This window comes from Prinia subflava, chromosome 19 (assembly GCF_021018805.1).
Source record: "Prinia subflava isolate CZ2003 ecotype Zambia chromosome 19, Cam_Psub_1.2, whole genome shotgun sequence".
Classification (NCBI taxonomy): domain Eukaryota; kingdom Metazoa; phylum Chordata; class Aves; order Passeriformes; family Cisticolidae; genus Prinia; species Prinia subflava.
The window spans coordinates 11273044-11292208 of NC_086265.1; the positions used below are offsets into that span (position 1 = coordinate 11273044).

The 19165-nt window shown below is 48.6% G+C and overlaps 1 protein-coding gene across 7 annotated transcripts in view; it reads left to right on the forward strand.

Annotated features, from left to right (window-relative positions):
• The window catches only part of GGT1 (gamma-glutamyltransferase 1), a 56628-nt gene that overhangs the window by 22460 nt on the left and 15003 nt on the right, over nucleotides 1–19165 (forward strand). The window contains exons 1-2 of one of the 7 annotated variants that reach the window (XM_063415627.1): nucleotides 3674–3781; nucleotides 4105–4140. The exons of 2 other annotated variants lie outside the window; for them this stretch is intronic. The gene's annotated coding sequence lies outside the window, so the exon portion shown is untranslated. Of the gene's footprint in view, nucleotides 1–3627; nucleotides 3782–4104; nucleotides 4141–5442; nucleotides 5533–11634; nucleotides 11791–19165 lie in introns of those variants that run through there. 4 more of the 7 variants (XM_063415622.1, XM_063415628.1, XM_063415626.1 and 1 more) reach the window with 4 other exon arrangements.

Sequence of the window (19165 nt, forward strand, 5' to 3'; positions counted from 1 at the left end):
GGTGCTTTGAATTTGAGGCAGTGATGAGTTTTCAAAAGGACAGAGTTCTGCTATGTAATTATGGACATTGGCCTGCTCGTTATTGGATAAATTCATCAAGTCCTTGCAGTGCCCATAAAAGCAGATTTGCTGGGCTGTATATTGCCTGCATAGAGAATATTAACCACCTGTGATCCTGTGGTCACAGTGAAATTGGACAGCACTGCTGTGAGCGTGGGAAGGTCACCAGTCTGCTCCAGTGACGCATGGCATTACCTTGACTTTTGCACAGGGGAATTCTGAGCTTCTGCTGCTTTCACAGTGAGCCAGTCCCAGATCTGAGATGCATGGAGCATTTCTGTTACCTCCATTCTGGGGGCACACTGCACCCATTTCATTTAGATTCATTTTATCTTGATTAAATCAAGATACTGGGCTGTGAGGATACTGCTTTGGACTCACAGCCTTGCACTGGACTGCTGCAGTGGCTGCAGTCCCTGGCAGAAAGGCAGGGCAGGCAGCTCTGAAAGCACCCCCAGAGATGTTCCTCACTGCTCTGGAGCAGTGGGGCTGGCCACACTCTCCTGTCCCAGGCAGGAAGGGAATCACACACCTGCACTGTGGGGTTTCTCTTCCAGCCCTGTTGGGGCTTTTTTTTGGAGGGAGGTGGTGGGAAACTCTGGCTCTTCTCACATTCTGCCCCAGGCTCACCCTTCCCCTCTCTTTCCTTTTGCACCTCTCCACTGCCACCTGGACCCATGTGTGCTCTCCAGAAACATTTTCTGTCCTTCCCAGCTCTCTGCTTGCCCCTGGCAGACACACAAGGCACGAAGGGAGAGTCACTGGGAGCAGCAGGAGGACTTTCAATGCAGCAGCATAAGATCCCCTTTGTAACACCTTGAGCTTTTGATCAGCCTGTAAAGGGGAGCAGTAGACTTAAAAAAAAAACCCCAAAACCAAAACCAAACCAACCAACCAAACAAAACCATGAAAAAAACCCAAACAGCAGAGCAATGCAGTTAATGAAGCAAATGCTGGCCAGGGACACTTCCAGGGGGCACCTGTGGTCCCACGGGGCTGCTTTTCTGTTCAGCCTTTGGAGCACAGAGGTGGCTCTTGCCTGCAGATGCTTTCACAAGGCTGATGGGACGTGTAGGGGAAGGTTCTGGGACTCTCCAGGCATTACCATACATTAGACCATTTAAGAAGCTGATCTAAGACAGGAGACACATTGGAGGAAAGCCTTGCAAGGACTTAAAATGTACTTTGCCATGGAGCTCTCACATTTCCAGCTTTTAAGAGGCAGAAATGTCTGATCTTACGTCCCTCTGGAATCCCTTTTTTTTTTTTTGTGTGTGTGTGTGTGTGTGTCTTATAGAAGTATTTCTGAAGAGCTTTTAGAAAACCTGGCTGAGAAGCTCCCCAGTTGAAAGCTGTGGGCTGGAGTTACGGTTTCATAAAAGAATTAAACCATCTTAAGCCCATGCAGGAGAGGCTGAAGGCAGCACCTGGTGCCGCTAAGCTCCTTTTGGAATTTGAAACCACTAAGTGCAGAGATTATGCTGGCTCTAAGCGTCTTAGCAAGCAGCTCTAAACCGCTGAGAGCAACCACAGGCCCTCGGGGATGGACCAGGCACTGGAGGGCAGGCTGTGGAGCCTGCCCTGAGCAGACAGTGCAGGGAGGCTGCAGGGGAGCAGCATCATTGACGCTCTCCATCCCTCCCTCTGGCAGAGGGAAGTGAGTCCAGCCAGCACATCACACGTGAGGTGTCCTTCTGTTGAGGAGGGTGGCCTCCCTGACTAAGGCTTTCATGTTCTCCAAAGACCTCAGCATTTCTTAAAATGTGTTTACAGTTCATGGGAGGCCTGGAAAAGCGACCAACTCTTTTTATTTCTTTTCCGTTTGACTATTTTTTTCTCCATTTATATCCAAAGATAAAAAGACATCTCTTGTCTAAAAAAACCCAAATGTTTGAAGAGTACAAGAAGCAGAACTTGGAGTGGGATTTGGTGCATAAAACCCTTTTTTGGACTTTTCCTTCTCTGCCCAGGAACCTTTCAGAGCCAGGCTGTTACACACCAGTGACCCAGCATTTAGATTTAGATGGCTGATCCAAAGCAGGTCTCCAAGTCTGTCAGTGAGAGCCCAGTGTGGAAGGGGCTGCTCTGGCTGTTCTGCACATCTCAGCCTCTGGACACTGGACTGGAGCTGTCCCCAGGATCTAGCATGAGTCTCTCTCTGGGTTTTGCCCAGGTCACCAGTGTCACCCACTCCAGCCTTTGAAAGATAAGAGCCACTGAGCCAAACTGACCTACTGCCCTGTTTACACCATGGATGAATTTGGATTTTACAGTTCAGGCATCTGAATTATAATTATGTTTTGTCTCTCACCTACAGCACCCTGAGGGCTTTCCCCTGTGGGGTCTGGGTGATCCCCAGCCCCACTGCAGTCTGCAGGGCAGTGCACCAGCAGACAGACAGGAAAGGGTAGTGCTGCTGGAAAAGCAAACAGGCTTTTCCTTGGGGACTTGTCTGTGTCATTAATACCTGGCATCACTGAGCTGCCCAGCACAAAAGCTCTTTTGGGCTTTGCCAGGCTCAGGTTTGGTTTGGGTAACACCCATGTGTGCCACTCTGCTGGCTCCAGTGCCACCCTGCACATGCTGTCCCCCGTGCCCTGCTCCAGGCAGGCTGGCAGAGCCTGTCATCTTCAGCAGAGGCATTAACTGTGTTAACCTTTCAAGTAAAGTTAATTTCTAGTGTCAGAACAGCAGAGGCCAGCGTGCAAACTTCCACCTCCCCACACATTTTTTTTGTAGCCATGGAAAGCGCTTTGGCTCCTCCTGTGCTTAGCACAGCGGTTCTGTGTGGCTCAGCCCACGTTTGCCTCACCGCGTCACTCCGCACCGTTCACTGGGAAGGAATTTCATCCACACCTTAAAGAAAATGAGGAAGATGAGGCTGGGAAGGCTCTGAGGTGCAATGATTGCAGGCAGCTGTGCTGAAAAGAAAGAAAACCAGGAGGAAGAGCGAGCTGTTTAGAGGAGCTACTTTGTGACAAATGCTTCAGGAGCAGTGACTAAGTGCTTCCTTCCTTTGCACCATCACCCCGCAGGGCAAAGGAAAGGTGCTGGGGTGCCACTCCCCAGAACTGGCCTGCACCCACAGGGACCCCTGATGGGGTTCCTGGCCCTGCCTGTCCCCACACTCCGGGGGTCAGGGGATCTTCATGGTCCTGGAGGTTGATGACTGAGGTGCAGCCTGCCAGTGGAACAGGACAGGCCCTCCCAGGGAGGATTTCTGCCCTCTTTTTGACACAGTTTGAGCCAAATCTAGGGCTGCTCTGTGAGCCAGGTATAGCCAGTGAGCCTGAGCTTGGTGAGGAGCAGCAGATCATGCCCAGGAGGCAGGGGATGGATGCCACAGGACAGCTATCCGGCCTCCCTGCAGCACAGGCGGCGCTTTGGCTGCACAGGACGGGCTGTCAGGGGGTGCAGCAGGGCAGTGGCAGCGGGGACACCCCGTGGAGGGGATCCCCGGAGGGGCGATGCTGCTGGCAGCGCATTCCCCGTGGCAGCAGCCCCCGGCGGGCCCGCCCAGCGCGGGCTCCCCTGGCAGCGCCTCCCGTCTGTGCCATCTAGTGCCCAGCACAAGAACTGGGACTGACCCAGCCTCTCCCCCACAGGGGAACAGCCCGGCCGCTCTGGAGAACCGGCTCTCCCTCCCGGGCCGGGCAGGGATGTGCGGGGAGCACCCCTGAGATGCCGCAGCGCCCGCACGGAAAATCCCCCTTGGGCGCAGGTAGGAGCAGCCGCAGGTGTGGCCGTGGGGAGGATGGAGGAGGGAGCCTGCCCCCAGCCCGCAGGTGGGAGCGGGCCCTGCCTCGCTGCCACAGGCTCCAGGTAGGGAGAGGAAGGCTGGAAGCCCTTGGGACTCCTGCCTCTGCTTTCCAGGCGCTGTGTTCCTGCGGCGTGCTCCAGCGCTGCACACATGTTTTAAGGGATGAAAATAATGACCTCTGACTGGAATTCTCCTACTTGGACAGATTTCAATGCTATTCCAAGGGAGCTGCAGTTAGCTGTACTTGAGTGAACACCCTAGACTGAAAACACTGTATTTTGCAGGGTGTTGGGCACAATCTTTGTTACATCATTTCTTAGGTAAGTTCCTTGTACTAAGTTGTTATTTTTTTCAAAAGTTTCCATAGCTGTAGTTTGATTTGCCAGCTTTGATTCCTAACTCTGCCTCTGTCCTCTTTATCCTTTTCAAAGGAATACTTTTCCTCTTTACAGACCCAGTTTCATTTATAACCTTTAAATAAGAGCCAATGAATCAGGAGCTAAGAAATTCTTGCTTCCTTCATGCTGCATTTCCCCCCCAAATCTTTGTAAGAGATTTTAAGGTGGTGTAAGGAGCTTCTAACTCAAACTCATCAATATATATCTATCCTTCATATTGGATTATCACAGCCAGGCATTACATATTTCTCTGTATTGAATTTCATCAGCTATTGTTTGCTCTGTTTCACAGATGTTTTCAAGTTTTCCACAACTGAAATGTTCCTGATGTCTTTTGTTAGCTCCATATGTTATCTTTACTATTTCATTAGTAATGGAGTAAATATATTGAACATGTGTCCTCTGGTATCCATGGGACACCCCACTCAGCTTTTTCCACATGAAGTTCTGATCATTCATTCTTCTCTTGTAACTTGTATTGGATTAAAAACAATCACCTGACAGCTGCTTCCCAGGACATCCTGTTAGTGACTTTAGGGAGTTAGTAGTAAAACTATTCAAGGAGCAGATGAGCATATGGGTTCTTGGGATCACATCCAGTATCTGTGAGCTCTGCTCCTCTTTGCTTGTGAACTCTCTCTGTGGGTTTGCCTCTCCGGGATATATTGCACAGGCACATCTGTGCTGTTCCTGAAATGTAAAATTTCCTGCTGGTTTTATTTTCTTTGGTACTTAAGCAAGGCTGATTGCTTAGGAAGAAGAATCTTGGTAGCCTTTGCAAATGTGAAAAGGTAGCAGTGCCCCTTAGCATCTGAGAGGTAACTGGCTGTAGTGAAAGCCCGGGGCTTTTGGAGCTGGCATGCTTAGAGCTCTCCTGGGTCTGCTATTGATCTTGGCATGTTCCTGCTTTTGAAGGGACTGATCTTTGAAACCAGGCTCCAGGAAATCATTTAACGATGTGTTTGCATCCTGCTGAGCACTGAAACTGTGAGGATTTCAGTGGGAAGGAAACTCATCTTGAAAGAGACACAGGCTTTATCTGCTTTCCGTAATTAGTGCTCTCTCTTCCTGGAGGTGATTCTCTCCACAGCACCCCCTTGGCAGCAGGAAGGCAGTGCTGGGGTTAATTCCCCACTTGCCCAAAGCTTACGTGGTGCAGTGCCCTGAGAGCTGCGTTTCTGCGGTGCCTGAGCTGGGGCAGGTGCTTGCTGTGCTGCCCACGCAGCTGTTTGCACACCTGTGGTGGCCCTTCTGCCAAGACCAAGGGCTGCAGAGGCACAGTGGGTTCTCCAGCGGGCTCCCAGCTCCTCACAGGTCCGTAAGGTCTTTTATTGTGTCTCTCAGTTCTTTGGAACTCAGTTTTTAGGGCTTCACACCTTTCCCAGTGTAATCCATTCCCAGCTCTGTTCTGTGCCACAGTCAGGCTTTAAAGTGTTTGGGTGCCAGTGAGAGTCCATTCTGTGGTTTGTTCCCAGAGATATTTAATTAACAGGGAAGGCCAAAATCTGTTTTGGATTAAGGCAAATGGAGGCTTGGACAGGCAATGTGATTTATTGCAATCATTTAGCACCAGAAACAGGAGAAAACCCCCTTTCACTCCCCACCCCTCAGTGCTGTAACCCCAAGGCCACATGTACCCCTTCCCCCAGCCCCTGCAGCAGGGTTGGGTGGGTGCCCAGCTATAACTGGGGAGGTTTGGTGCAGGGGGCCCCTCCCCTGTGCTGGAGAGGTGCTTGGCTTTACCTGCATCACCTTCTCTCATGGCCTGACAGGGCTGTACCTGGGTGTCACAGGGGCCAAACCCTGGGCAGGGCTCAGCTGAGCCTGGTGCAGGAAGGGCTGTGTGACAGCTCTATCCCCAAACCTCCATCCCAGCTTTAATTACACTGACACTGCTGCCTGGGTGTAATTAGCAGTTGAGAAAATCTGAGGGTGATTTTAATAAGCTGAGAGTAATGTAATTTGTCTTTTCTGTATGAGATGCTTTGCAAATCAACACTGTAATTACAAAGCACATGCACAGGGCAAACGGTGACTGTGGGTGTGTGACTGCTCGGCGTGCAGCGTGTCTGGCACATGGCCTGGCTGGCACAGGGGTCTCCCTTTGGGGCAGTCTTCATCCTTGGGTTCCCAGGAGACTGTAAAAACTGCAGGATTTGGCTCAATTGTGGCTTTTACAAAAGGCTCTTCCCTGTCTTCACAGATGCCCTTTGATATGCTGTTGGTTTTTGATAACAGTAAGTCTCCTGGGTGTCATCCTCCCTGCTGCTTTTCATTCCTGTCACTATTGTGTTTCTGTGTTCTCACCCATGAGCCCAAATTAGCTCGAGGCTGGTGGGATCTCTGTGGCAGAGGCCAGGGTGGCATGGGGTGAGTCAGGAAGCCTTTTCAAGAGCAGCCAGCATTTCTGGTAGCCTCAGATATGAACAGCCAGACCAGGCTCTGGACTCTGCCTCTCTTTCCTGCTCTTTCCTGCTCTCTTAAAAAAAAATCCATATCTATAAAAAGATAATCTCTTTTATCTAGTCTTCTGTCTCTGCACAATTCTGCCCTGCCCTGCTGCAGTTCAAGGTTCATTTCTGGCTGTGGGAGCCCTGTTAAACCCCAAGGTCTGTTTCTCACAGACCCCCATGACACATCAGGCTGACCTCACTGAAAATTGTTCCTCTTCCTCAATGCTATGGGGACAAGGTGGGAGACAGAGGCACAGCAGCTGTCAGAAAGGGGTTATACCCACAGCATCAGAGGGCCAGAGTTGCTGGCTGACGTGGGGAGGGGCAGAGTGGGAACATTGCTGCAGCCTGTGGGAAGCCCTTTTGCCTCTATCTGCAGGGGAAGGTGAGAGCCTTTCCCAGGGAGGGCCACTCCACCCCCTGCAAAAGTCCATTTGTGCCTGATGGCCCTGGCTGCTGTGGCTCTCAACATTTAGGAGGTGTCTGTGTTCATAGTACCCCTCCTCTCAAGGTGTGGGAGACACCCTGATCTTTGAGAGTGCATTGCCTGTGGTTTCCATGCATTGCCAGTTCTCCCTGGGAAGATCAGGGCTCAGGGGGCTCAGGTTGATAGAGGGGGCTTTAAGCAGCTTTGTGCTGTGCCATGCAGGTGTGACTGGCCTGCTCTGCCAGCCCTGGCACGCTGGGTAAACAAACCAAGCCTTCCCCAGAGATCAGGTGGAAACACAGCAAAGGACCTGTGGCTCCCCTGGCACTGGAAATGGGAGCAGGCGTGGGCCCAGTGGGTGGGAGGGCACCAGCATCTGCCCCATCCAGCCCAGAGAGGCTGGGATGTAAAGGCTGAGCAGCCCCTGCGTGTGCTGTGGAGGGGAGAGCTCCTGTGCAGGGCTGTGTGTCAGCCCCTGGAGTTTGTGTGTTCCTCCCAAAGCCCAGTGTGTGCTCCCAGAGCCGTGCTGGTACAGCCTCTGCCTCCAGCCCAGCTGGCTCCTCACACTTTCCGACACAGCTTCCAAGGGCTTTGAGGCAGAGGTTTGTGATTGTGGGCTCTCACAGGCAAATGGGCATTTCTGGTGCCCTTGGCAGCACCTAAACAAACAAGCCCTGAAGGAGACTGGGACAGGCAGGAGATGAACCAGACAGGGACTCTTTTCTCTGATCTCTACTTGAGATGTGAGTCCTGTTCTCCTGGTAGCATGAGGCATCTCCCAGGACAGAAAATTTGTTGGTGTTTGAGCACCTATCCTTTCCTCAGCCCTGTGTCATGCTCTGCCCAGAGAAGGAGATGCTCCAAGCACCAAACCTGCCAGATTCAGGTGCAGAGGCCAGTCAAGACAGGCTCCTGTCTCTGGGGTCTTCTTTTATAGGAACTTTGTGACTGCCCTTCTGGACAGCCCTGAGTCACCCGGTGATTTCAGAGAACAGCCTTGGGCTGGGGGAAGATGAACACACAGCAGGTTTGGTGCTGTTTCTCTCCTAAGGTCAAAACTCCTGGGTTGCAAATGGCCACACAGACATGAACTGTATTGCCCAAGTCTTACCTGGACTAAATGTGAGCCTGAAGCACTAGAGCAGTATTGGATCTGCAGTGAGTGACTTCTTTAGAAAGAAAAAAATCAGTTATTTCCTGAAGCTGTTGTTCTGGGGAGCAAATCCAGAGAGTACCAAGTGCTGAGAACCACTGGAATAAAAGAGTTGTATGTCCAGATTCCCATTTAGAGCATGAGCTGTCTTGCATGGTGCACCTCTCCTGGGCAGTGCTATATTAACTATTTGTATGGCTGCTGAGCACCCTTTGCACAGCAGGGAAAGGGGTCCCAGTGTAAAGATCCATGAAACTCCTGCTTCTGGGTGTTCATCCCTCAGACAGGTTTGCCCTAAGCCTGGCAATAGTGTAGCCAGAATACACATAGCCCCTGCCCACCCAGTGCAAATCAGAGCTTTACCCACAGCCTTCCCAGGGACTCAGAGGGATTTCTTCCCTGACAGCACCTAAGAGCCATCAGTGGCTCCTTGCTGGGTTGATTCCCACCCCTCTGTGAGCTGAGTGCTGGCAGAAGGCACCCCCAGGGCTGGGTAAGCAGGCTGGCATGCAGGGATAACACACTGGGGATGGCTGCAGTGCTGCTGTGCCCTGTCCCTCCCTGAGAGGCCGCTACCCTGACAAGATTTCCCGTGGTCCCATTGAAACCTTGCCATGCTGAGGTAACCCGGGACAGATTCTGGCTTACCAGGATCTGCTGAATTTTATGCTGAGAGGTTTCATTTGTTGCTCCAAGAGCAGCAGAGCTGATCCTTCAGCAGAAACCGCTGAGAAAGGAACAAGAAATTGGGGGGGATTTCCTGAGAAGCACAGCTCTCATGAGGTGAAGTGATCAGATCTCTGTGAGTCACTGTTCATTCATGTCCAGGAACAACTTCCGAGCCTCACATCTCCAAGTCCTACTGATCCTCAAGCAGAATGGAAAGTGGACCTTGGCTTTTGCTGTGTTCTTCTGGTTTTAGGGCCCTCTTGCTTAGGTTAGACTTTAGCAGAGATTAGTTACCCAACAACTCTCTGTAATAATCTGCAAGTTCTCCATTAAGTGGCAAACACTTTGAACTTCCTTTCAGCACCTCTGCTGGAATTTAACCTGCTGTCTGTTTTCATAAGGAGATGGAGGGTGCCACCTTCACGTTTTATTAATTTCCTGTTTACAGTGGAGGAGAGACTGAAGCTGTGAGGAGCACTGAACACATCCCATGGAGCTCTAGGCACAGTGCTGTAGATCAGTGCCAGCCTCTACCCCTGTCACCTCCTCTGGATTTACTCTCTGTATCAGGCATGTGACAGGGAAGAAAGGTGCTGTCTAGGAACATGGTTAAGGGATCTGGGGGGAAGATTCCTTATTCCAGCCCAGGCACTGACCTGCTCTGAAGCCCTGGGTGAGATGTCTGTTGTCCTGTCCCTGAAGTGGGGATATGAATGCTTTTATCATGTGGACTTGTGAGGCTTCCTGGCCCTGATAACTTTAAAATGCTGTAAAGTAGTGAATTTTTTTGTGGTGATGGTGATAAGAATTCGGCAGTCTGGACAGGTTATGGAGTTTGGAGATCTTCCTGTAGGTGCAGCAAGTACTGGAGGTTCCTGTTTGGTAGGCAGCTTTACACAGTCTTCCCTATGTCTGTGTCTCTCACCATGAGTAACAGTGGAGAAACAGGGGAAGGGACCCACTATGACTCTGTTCTTCCTTTTTGTGTTTACAGTTTGGTTAGAGTTTACTTTGTCACCCATCCAGCATGTTTAGGTTGTCTTCAACCAATCCTGTAACAAACATTCTGCACCTTGAGCAAGTGGGGAGCTCTCCTGGGGGTGAAAAGGTTCTGCTGCAGTTGTGGTTGTACTGAAAAATACCCATGGGATACAGATTCTTGTTTGGATAACAGAACAACTCAGTGTTAATTGTTTCTGTTTCGTTCCCAATAGCTCCAAAGCCAGGCCCCCCTCAAAACAACAGAACAAGAGGGAGCAGAATCTCCATTGAGATTCTGTAATTTGCAGGAGAGTGCAAATGTAGTAGAGCAAATCTTACATCTGTAAGAGAGAGCTAGTTTGTCCTGGATCTGAAAAAATCTCTTAGGCAGCATTCCTGGCAGTTAAAAGGGGTTTTCAGTTGTGTATCTGCTTTCCAGTCCCTTGACACTATCAAACCAGACCCATTCCTCAGGGTGAGAGAGACTCAGACTGTGATGTGCACAGGAATGCTCCTTAACAGTGCACAGGAATAGCTCCTTTACTTGAGATGATGCAGTGTTGTGTGGACAGAGGACATCTCTGGCTAAAAAAAATAACCTGTGAAGGGGTAAAGGCACTGTTGTTCTCCAGCTGAGTTTGCCATGCATTGCACAAGCAGCCCTTCTTGCAAGATTCATTCCCACATCTCCCTTCCCCACCCGAATCTGAGCATTACCCACGGAGGTTCCTGTCAGTGTGAGGTTTTGGTTCTCGGAGCTGGTGGGTTTTGTTTGGCTGCTGTTGCAGGATCCTGTGGACCTTGGTGCTGTTCCTGCTGGAGGGCAGTAACTCTGTGAGTCCCACTTTGTGAAAGCCTGGACTGGCTCCTGCCTTTTCCAATTGCCTCATCTGAGAGCACACAGAAACCTTTTGTTAGACCTGAACTCTCCCTTTATACAGCAATCATAGAGCCACTCCACTGATTGTTTATAATCTTTGAATTAGGCAAACCTTGTCTAATGCCTGATGTGGCTTTTCACGGTCAAACAAGCCCTTCAGTAAGCCATCAACAAAACTGAAATGAAGGAAGTCAAAATTGAATTATTTTCCCTTTGGACAGCAGTGGTACATCCTTGAGAGATTTCCTCTCCATTCCCAGGGTTCAAGACTTCCTCTGATGGAGAAGGGCAGGATGTGGCTCTCAAGAGCTTCCCAGGTTGGTGTCCAAGACACCACCATTTATGGGATGCCCATTTCTTCTCCTCTACAGAGCTCTCAGCCCCTATGGCCATGGAGCTGGGCAGTGCTCCAGCATCAGCCAACCTGGAAGAGTGCAGGAATGGCATTTTCTCTGTCAGGATGGGTATGGGGTCATCAGTGCTCTAGTGCAGAGAGTGTCCTCCCTGTCAGGACTTATGCCAGGGGAAACCAGCAGCTTGGCAGAGAATCGTTTGATGCACGAAGAAAAGAAACAACTCTGCCAGTACAGATGCACTCCTGGGACTACCTAACATCAAAGTATTGTCTCCATCCAACTCTGATCTTTGCTTGCTCCCCACCCTCTCCGCTGTTCCCTTTACCGTGAGAAAGTGCGGCACGGAAGGCGCTGGACCACTCTGTTCTCATCTTGCCCCGTGAGCCAGCAATTCTTCAGGGACAGGGAGGGGGAAGGGTGGCATGCCTTTACTGCTCCAAGATAGGGCTTCATTACATCACCCTCCCCTTCTGACCACTCCCATATATGAAGCCTTGCTGCCACTCAGCTCTGTGTGACCCGTCTTGTTTTTGGAGTCCCTGTTTCTGGGAACTCTCAAGGAATAAGGGGCAGGAGCATCAGGCAGAAGCCCCTTCTTTTGGTGTCACTGGCTGAAGGTGAGCTGCATCCGGGGAGAACAGAGCTTTAAAGCAGTGAGTAAACAGCATGATTTTATCTTATCTCCATATTTTGGTTGGATTGGGGTGTGAAATAGAGAAGTTGTTTCTTTCCCTTTATTGCGTATCTTTCCAGTTCATTAATCCTATTTTATTAAAGGGTAGCTTTGTTTCACAAGCCTTCAGGCTTAGGTTTGAGGAGCAAGTGTTTCTCTCTTGCAAGGGTTGACAGGACTTGATCTCCTGTGTTGCCTCTGGATTGCCTCAGTTAGGAAAGGCAGCAGGGTCTCTGTCCAGGCAATGTGGACAGCTGCTGAGCCACCCTTGAGGGGACCTGCTGTGGCTTGGCAGGGCCAGCAGCACATGGACTGATGGCTTCAAGAAGGATTGGGGTTTCTGACAGGCTGAGATCAGGGCAAGGAGCTGGAAGTCCAGTGAGCTGGGATCTCAGTCCCATCACTGGGGAAGACATTTCACCTCTGCATGGCTCATCCAAGCCTTTGAAGGTGCTGTCTACAACCCAAGCTGACGTTGGTCTCAGCTCCTTTTTGGGTTCTGAAAGTCTGTGGAAAGGTTGGTGCAGGGTCATTGGCCCGAGGTTGGTTTTGCAGGTAGTGTAAGTGACAGGAATTGCTGATAAAGAAGTGCTGTTTTGGCAAGCTTATACGGGAAAGGCTCCCAGAACAACCAGAGAGGTCAGAGATACACAAACACAGGAAGCAGATTTCATGGGGTCCTACAGATGAGAAATTCTTACTTCAGTCAATGTCCCTCTGGCAGGTGGTGCTCTTCAGAGGAATCAATGTCTAAGAAGTAGGCTGAAATCCATAAATTTTGGATACCTCCTCTTTCCATGTCGTTCTGTGCTTCAAATTGGTAACCTGAAAAATATAAGCCCTGTTAGTGTGGGAGGTCAAGCACTGGCAGATTTCTTACCTGATAGCTAGGGGAAGGGCCAGGAGGCAGGAGAAAAAACAGAAAAGCTGCAGGGACAATGGGATGATGCTGAGGGTGTGATCCAGATGCAGGGTGGAAGACCATTCATGTGTGTGGAAACTGGCCTGTGATGGAGAAAGAAATATTCTGAAATAAATCAATCCACATTTTATTCTTTGTTTAAAACAAACAAACAAACAAACCAACCAACCAACCACCAAAAAACCCCCACAGTGTGTTGCAAAGAACTATCAAGAGCAAATGTATTTGTATGAAAATGAGCAGATTCCACCCAGGAAAATGAATACTTCAGCACATGAAGAACCAGAACAGCATCTGGGAGACTCTCTGCTCATCACCAGCACAAAAAGAATGGCCCTCTCCTATGTGTGTTTAGAAAACAAAGAGCTGCTCCTGCTCTTGGCTGGATCCCCTCTAGCCTGTCAGTGGTGGGCTCTCCGGGACCAGGGCTTTTTCTCTCAAGGTTCCAGTGCTGGGGTGCATTTCCTGATCCAGGTGTCCACAGCACACTGAGATCAGCAGAGGCAAAGCCATTCAAACAGGTCATTAAGGTATTCACCTACCTGTAGAGTCTTGGTTTAGCAAAGCCAGGTGAATTTATGCAGGTAGCTATAATCTATAATTTTTTTTCCAGTTGGAAACAGCTCTTTTCCAACTTCAGCTGAAGTCTGTGAAACCTCTTCAGTGAATGCAGTCTTGAGTTCATTTATTATAACTGGAATCCAGGGGTTTTGGTGCTCTCACCCACCCATCCAGATGCTCTACACTCTGTAAAATACGCAGTTATCTGCTATGGCAGGTGTAACATTACATAAACCTTACATAAAAATTACATAAACCTTTCTGCAGAGCACCAAGAAAGTCCAAACTTCACCTGTGTTCTGAGAGCTTCAATGTGCATGTGCAGAACAGGTCCAAGTGCAGCAGCCAGGCAAGACTGGGGAAAACCTCCAGCCTTGGGAGAGAGGGCATTGTTCATTTCTTGCCCTTCACTTTCCCCTTTTCCTGTTCTTTCACCATTTCTGTCCTCTTATCTTCATTCATTTATTTTGTCCCCTTTCATTCCCACTTTCTCTGTTTTTCCTTCACCAGTTTGGGTTTTCTTCTTTCCCTGTGTCATTCCCTCTTCTTTCCCCAGCAGCCCTGTCCCCTTTTATTCAGGGGTGGAGAGGCTGAGGGGAAGCTGTGGGGCTGTGCTGCTGAGCTCATTGCTGGCTGCTGGGGGAAAGGCAATTCTGTCAGCTGCAAGGACACAGTCCCTTTGGTGGCCTGGCAGAAAGGCTTTGCAAAGATTAAAGGGCTTTTTGAAGTTGGTAGATAAATGGTACGGATGGATGTAGGTTTTAGAAACTGCAGAGTTTGATATAAAGTTAGTGAGTAAGATTGAGTTGAGATAGCAGAGAGATAAAATTGAGGAAAAATTACAAAAGAAGGCAGAACTTGGGCAGAGGACAGCCACTCTTTTCTGGAAGTGAGGGGCAGAAGGGTTTCTTCTGCAACAGCAACCAATGACCTCCAAGCACTGAGGAGACCCAGCAGTTCACAGAGCACTGTCCCAGCAATGCTGCTGCAGCTGCCTCTGGGGTAGAAGGATATAACCAGGACTGGTTAAGCAGTGTGGCTGGCAGGAAAGGATTAATAAACCTCCCTGTTTACCAGTTATCTTCCACTTGCTTACTTTGGTCCCAGGGAAAAGTGTGCACCTGTGGCTGATTATGGGAAAACAGATCCATAAAATGAAAATGGGTTTGGTGGGTGGCTCCATGTCAGCAGGGGAGTTACAGTGAAAGCAGCTCTCACTGGAGGGGAAGGAGGTGCTTTGGCTGTGGACAAACATCTGCTTGTTTATTTTCAGCTCTGTAAGGCAACTTTTGTGTCCCTGCAATTAGTCAACTCAACCTCTTGCACACTGGGCATCTTTTCCATTCTTAAAGTACCTTTTCTCTAAGAGTCTCCCCTAGACACTTTTCCAGGGCTTTTTCAGCAGTGATCTCTTTTTTGAATCAGATTTTTTCAGGTCATGTTTAGCCTAAATTGGAATTGTCTGCTACCCATACAGCTGGTACTTAGCTTCCACTGGTTACCCTCCTCCTGGAAGAGCAGAGCAAGGGGTCCAAAAGGGAAATATTATTTAGTAGGAAGGAGCCTCACGTGCTTATTAACAGCTCTGTGTTAGTGGGCACTCGAGATGCTATTTTTGATGTTCAGGTAGTAGTGGATTGCAGTGCTGCTCTGTTGGAGGGGAAAGAATTCCTCATGGGAAAAATAGCTAACCTGCAACAAGAGGTAAACCTAAGCTGCAAAACCTTGTCACAGCATCTATTCCAATAATGCACTGGGATGTTAAAACACGGGGAAGTGGAGGCCTTGGGTTGCTGCTTCTGCCATAAAAGGTAGGAGTCTAAACAGCAGATGTGGTCTGTGCTCTGTGAGTCATTGCTGGGGTCGCTTCATGAAATTCCTGCGGAAAGAACCAACAAGGGTGGGGGAAGAAACAAAGAGAGAAACTCCCCAGAAGTGCCTTGGGTTGCCTGATGCTCTTCAGTATCTGCAAGTTCCATGACAAGAGGCATGGAGGCAGTGCTCCATATGCTGAAAGAGGCACTTCTGTGTTGCTCAAGTTTCAATGTAATGGTGCATGCTAATTTTTGGGGAATGTTAAAGGTGACCATGCCATGAACATCACAGATGGAAGGAGGTGGCAAGTCCTTCAGCAGATTTTTTCTTTCTTTTTTTATAATGGGTTGAGAAGAGCAAGTCAGCAGTGCACCTGCATTAAACATGGCCTTACTGCTTGAGGTGTGGTTTTTCAGCTGAAAACTTGTAAGGCTGAGTTATACCAGGGCTCTCTATGATATTAGTCCTAGACAGAGATACTTGACAGTTGCCAAATATTGTGTGTAGCTGAAATAAGGTAGCTGTGCACAGCACAACCTGTACACAGCAGTGTTCACCCTGTGGAACTGCAGGCACTGACTTCAGGTTTCATTCTTTCTCTGACCCCATCTTCAACTCTACTTGTCCATAAGTGAAAGAGTAACTTGCTGAGGAGCATCCAACTTGTTCCAGCTCTGTGCTGGTGAGAGCCTGGCACTGCATTGTCCTTGAAGAGGGCAGAATTTGCTTAGTTTTGTTGGCTCGCTGATCTAAACCCTGTCTTTCAACAGCAGGGGTGAAATACTACAGTGGGATAAATATGATTTAGAATTGGGCTTTCTTACAGCCTTTCCATGTCACCTTGCACCCTCTGAGACAAATGTGACAGGGAGTCTCTCTGCTGACCTAGACCCACTTCAGGGACATAGCAGCTTTAGAACTATGAAATCATTAAAATAAAACCTGATACCATCACGCCTACAGGGTCAGTAAATTAAGAAAAGGGTTCTGCTCAGCAGACTGTATCTTAAATTGCCCTGTTAATATTAAAGGCGTGACAGACTGAAAGTGGAAGTTGATTTGTTTGGGGCAGAGACCCACACTGCTTTTTCAGAGGATAGCTGTGTGCTCCTGTCACAATCTTTTCAGTGGAGCATCGTGAGTCTCACGTCAATAAATTAGACACAGTGAGCAGAGTATTTTCTGTGCCAGTATCTACTTTCCAGAAAGCTTCTTTTTTTTTGCCCAAGACCTCTTAATATAACTGAAGGGGCCTGTGCTCCTCATACAATGTCTTGAAAGGGGTATTTGAAAGTCATCTTGGAAAGATGGCACAGGCTATATTCCTTCCAAATATCTCATGCTCATAGTACTGATTTTTCCACATGTAAATGTTAAACAGAACTCCATTTTGTGGCTATTATAGAAAAGATGTATTTTTAGACAGAGAAAATATCACCCTAAAGCTTTTAATCTTGGAACTAGGCCAAACTTTGTTAATGAGTCAGTGTGGTACAGCTCCTGCCCTCCTGCAGCAAGTGGAGATGTGGGGTATCAAAGGTTGGAGTGGGCAGAGGGCCTGGGCTGGTTTGGAGCTGAGGCATTAACCTCTTGACTCATCCCCTGAGTGCAGAGATAGCACCTAACGGTGCTGACTGGCATCCAGGCAGACTTTGCTCCATCCTGTGTTTGCAGACTGCCTTCTGGCTAAAAGTCAGGCTTAAGACATGTGGGCTTGGATCCTCACTGTGCCCAAGTTTCAGGCAAGCTGTGATTTGCTTGTGTTACATTCTGGATGGGGGTTCAGCATTTCTGGATGGGCACTGAGCTCATGTTCAAAGGAGGATCTGGATTTCTGACGAGCCATGGACAGAATCCGTGACCTAAATTTTAGTAGCTGAGTCCTTAGAGTCCAAGGACAGTTTGTACAGCTCTTTACCTTAGTCTGGGGTTTGTGCTACACTTCAGCGGCAGATGAGCTGCAACCTTGGAACTGCAACTGTGCTTCCAGACTTGGCACAAGCAGACAGGGAGAACTGTTGCTTAAAATCCTCAGTGGGGTTTAGTGATGGAGGACAGGTTTCTTCATCCCTGCCTTCCTGCTCTGCCATCCTGCCTGCCAGAGGGTGCTGCTGTGGGAGCAGGCCAGGCAGGACAGGCTTTACACCTCATTGCAGCTGGAGGATTAATCTGATGTGAACCTGGTGCCAGTTTAAGGTGGTGTGGCTGTGATTGCTGTATGTGAGCTGATTTGGTGTGTGAGCTGCTCAGTGTGTGAGATGATCAGTGTGTGAACTGATCAATGTGTGAGCTGATCAGTGTGTGAGCTGATCAGTGTGTGAGCTGATCAATGTGTGAGCTGCTCAGTGTGTGAGCTGCTCAGTGTGTGAGCTGCTCAGTGTGTGAGCTGCTCAGTGTGTGAGCTGCTCAGTGTGTGAGCTGCTCAGTGTGTGAGCTGCTCAGTGTGTGAGCTGCTCAGTGTGTGAGCTGCTCAGTGTGTGAGCTGCTCAGTGTGTGAGCTGCTCAGTGTGTGAGCTGATCAATGTGTGAGATGATCAATGTGTGAACTGATCAATGTGTGAGCTGATCAGTGTGTGAGCTGATCAATGTGTGAGCTGATCAGTGTGAGCTGATCAGTGTGTGAGCTGATCAATGTGTGAGCTGATCAGTGTGTGAGCTGATCAATGTGTGAGCTGATCAATGTGTGAGCTGATCAATGTGTGAGCTGCCCAGGTGCCCTGGCACTGCCAGCAGCTGCCCACACTTGGTTATTCCCACCAAGAATAATCACAGCAGAGTCTGGCACTGTCTGGGTTTAAGCTGAAGGGACAGACACTAAATCCAGTCCCTCTGTGAACACAAGGGTTTAGGCAAGAGTGGTGTGAGAGGGTACCTGGCCATGTGGAGACACCATGAGTTTAGAATCATTTAGGTTGGAAAAGACCTTTAATATCATTGAGTCCAAGTTTTAACCCAGCACTGCCAAATGACCACTAAACCATGTCCCCAGGTGCCATATCTACTTGGTTTTTAAATCCCTCCAGAGGTGGTTACTCCACAACATTCTGGGGCAGCCAGACCATTTCAGTGAAGAAATTTTTCCTAACATCCAATCTAAACCTTCTCTGGTGCAACTTGAGTTCACTGTATTTGCTCAGTTGCTTAATCAGAACTTCAGAGCTAGCAATGAGGTGAGGAAAAATATTTGTAACACGTAGTAATCAAATCCAGGAGCATAGAATGATTCTGCTGTTGATGAACAATCTTTGTCATTCTGCTGTTGATAAACAATCTTTGGATCCTAAAATATGCATTTTAAGAGGTGTGGGTTCTCGACTCTTCACCTAGTCAATGATTATTTCTGCATTCCTCTGGTACTGTGAATTCAAACATAATGAGTTTCAATGGGTTCATCTCTGTGACAGAGTAGTACAAATACCAAACAGGAGTTTTGGAGAGCTTTTAAGGGAAGATAAGTGGTTACTGCTACTGCTACAAGGATGTTTTGCCCCTAGAAAAGGGTTCACTTCCTGGGAAAGGACATTCTGAGGAGGTCAGCACACACAGGTCTGTGCAAAAGGACAGGACCAGCTTGCAAATACACTCGAGAGGTAAGGGGGAGACAGGAATTACCTTCATTGAGCTATTCCCCTCAACCTGAATGGGATTTGTTATTCAACAAAATGTGTGAAAATGTGAGTTTTGAGTAAGCCGATGAAAGCTTGTCAAAAGAAAATGATAGGACCTGACTAACCAGTCTGAATGAGTTCAGGTCAAATAAACAACTTCTAGATTAATGGCAAAAGAGCACCTGAAAACATCTTTTGCAACAGTTGGGAGAACTGAGCTATTTTGATGAAGCATTTTGACTTTAAATTGGGAGTGAGCATTACAATAATGTTTTAAATGGGTTTATAAAATTTTAACAACTTGAGTCTTTGAGATTGAGTTTGCCAGTTGTGGATTTCTGGGAGGTTCTCAGCTAGGAAACACTATGAAAACCATGTGAAATGGGGTATTCTGTATTTATTCAACCTTTCTGCCTTTTCTTTTTTCACGTCATAGTTTATGCTGAAAT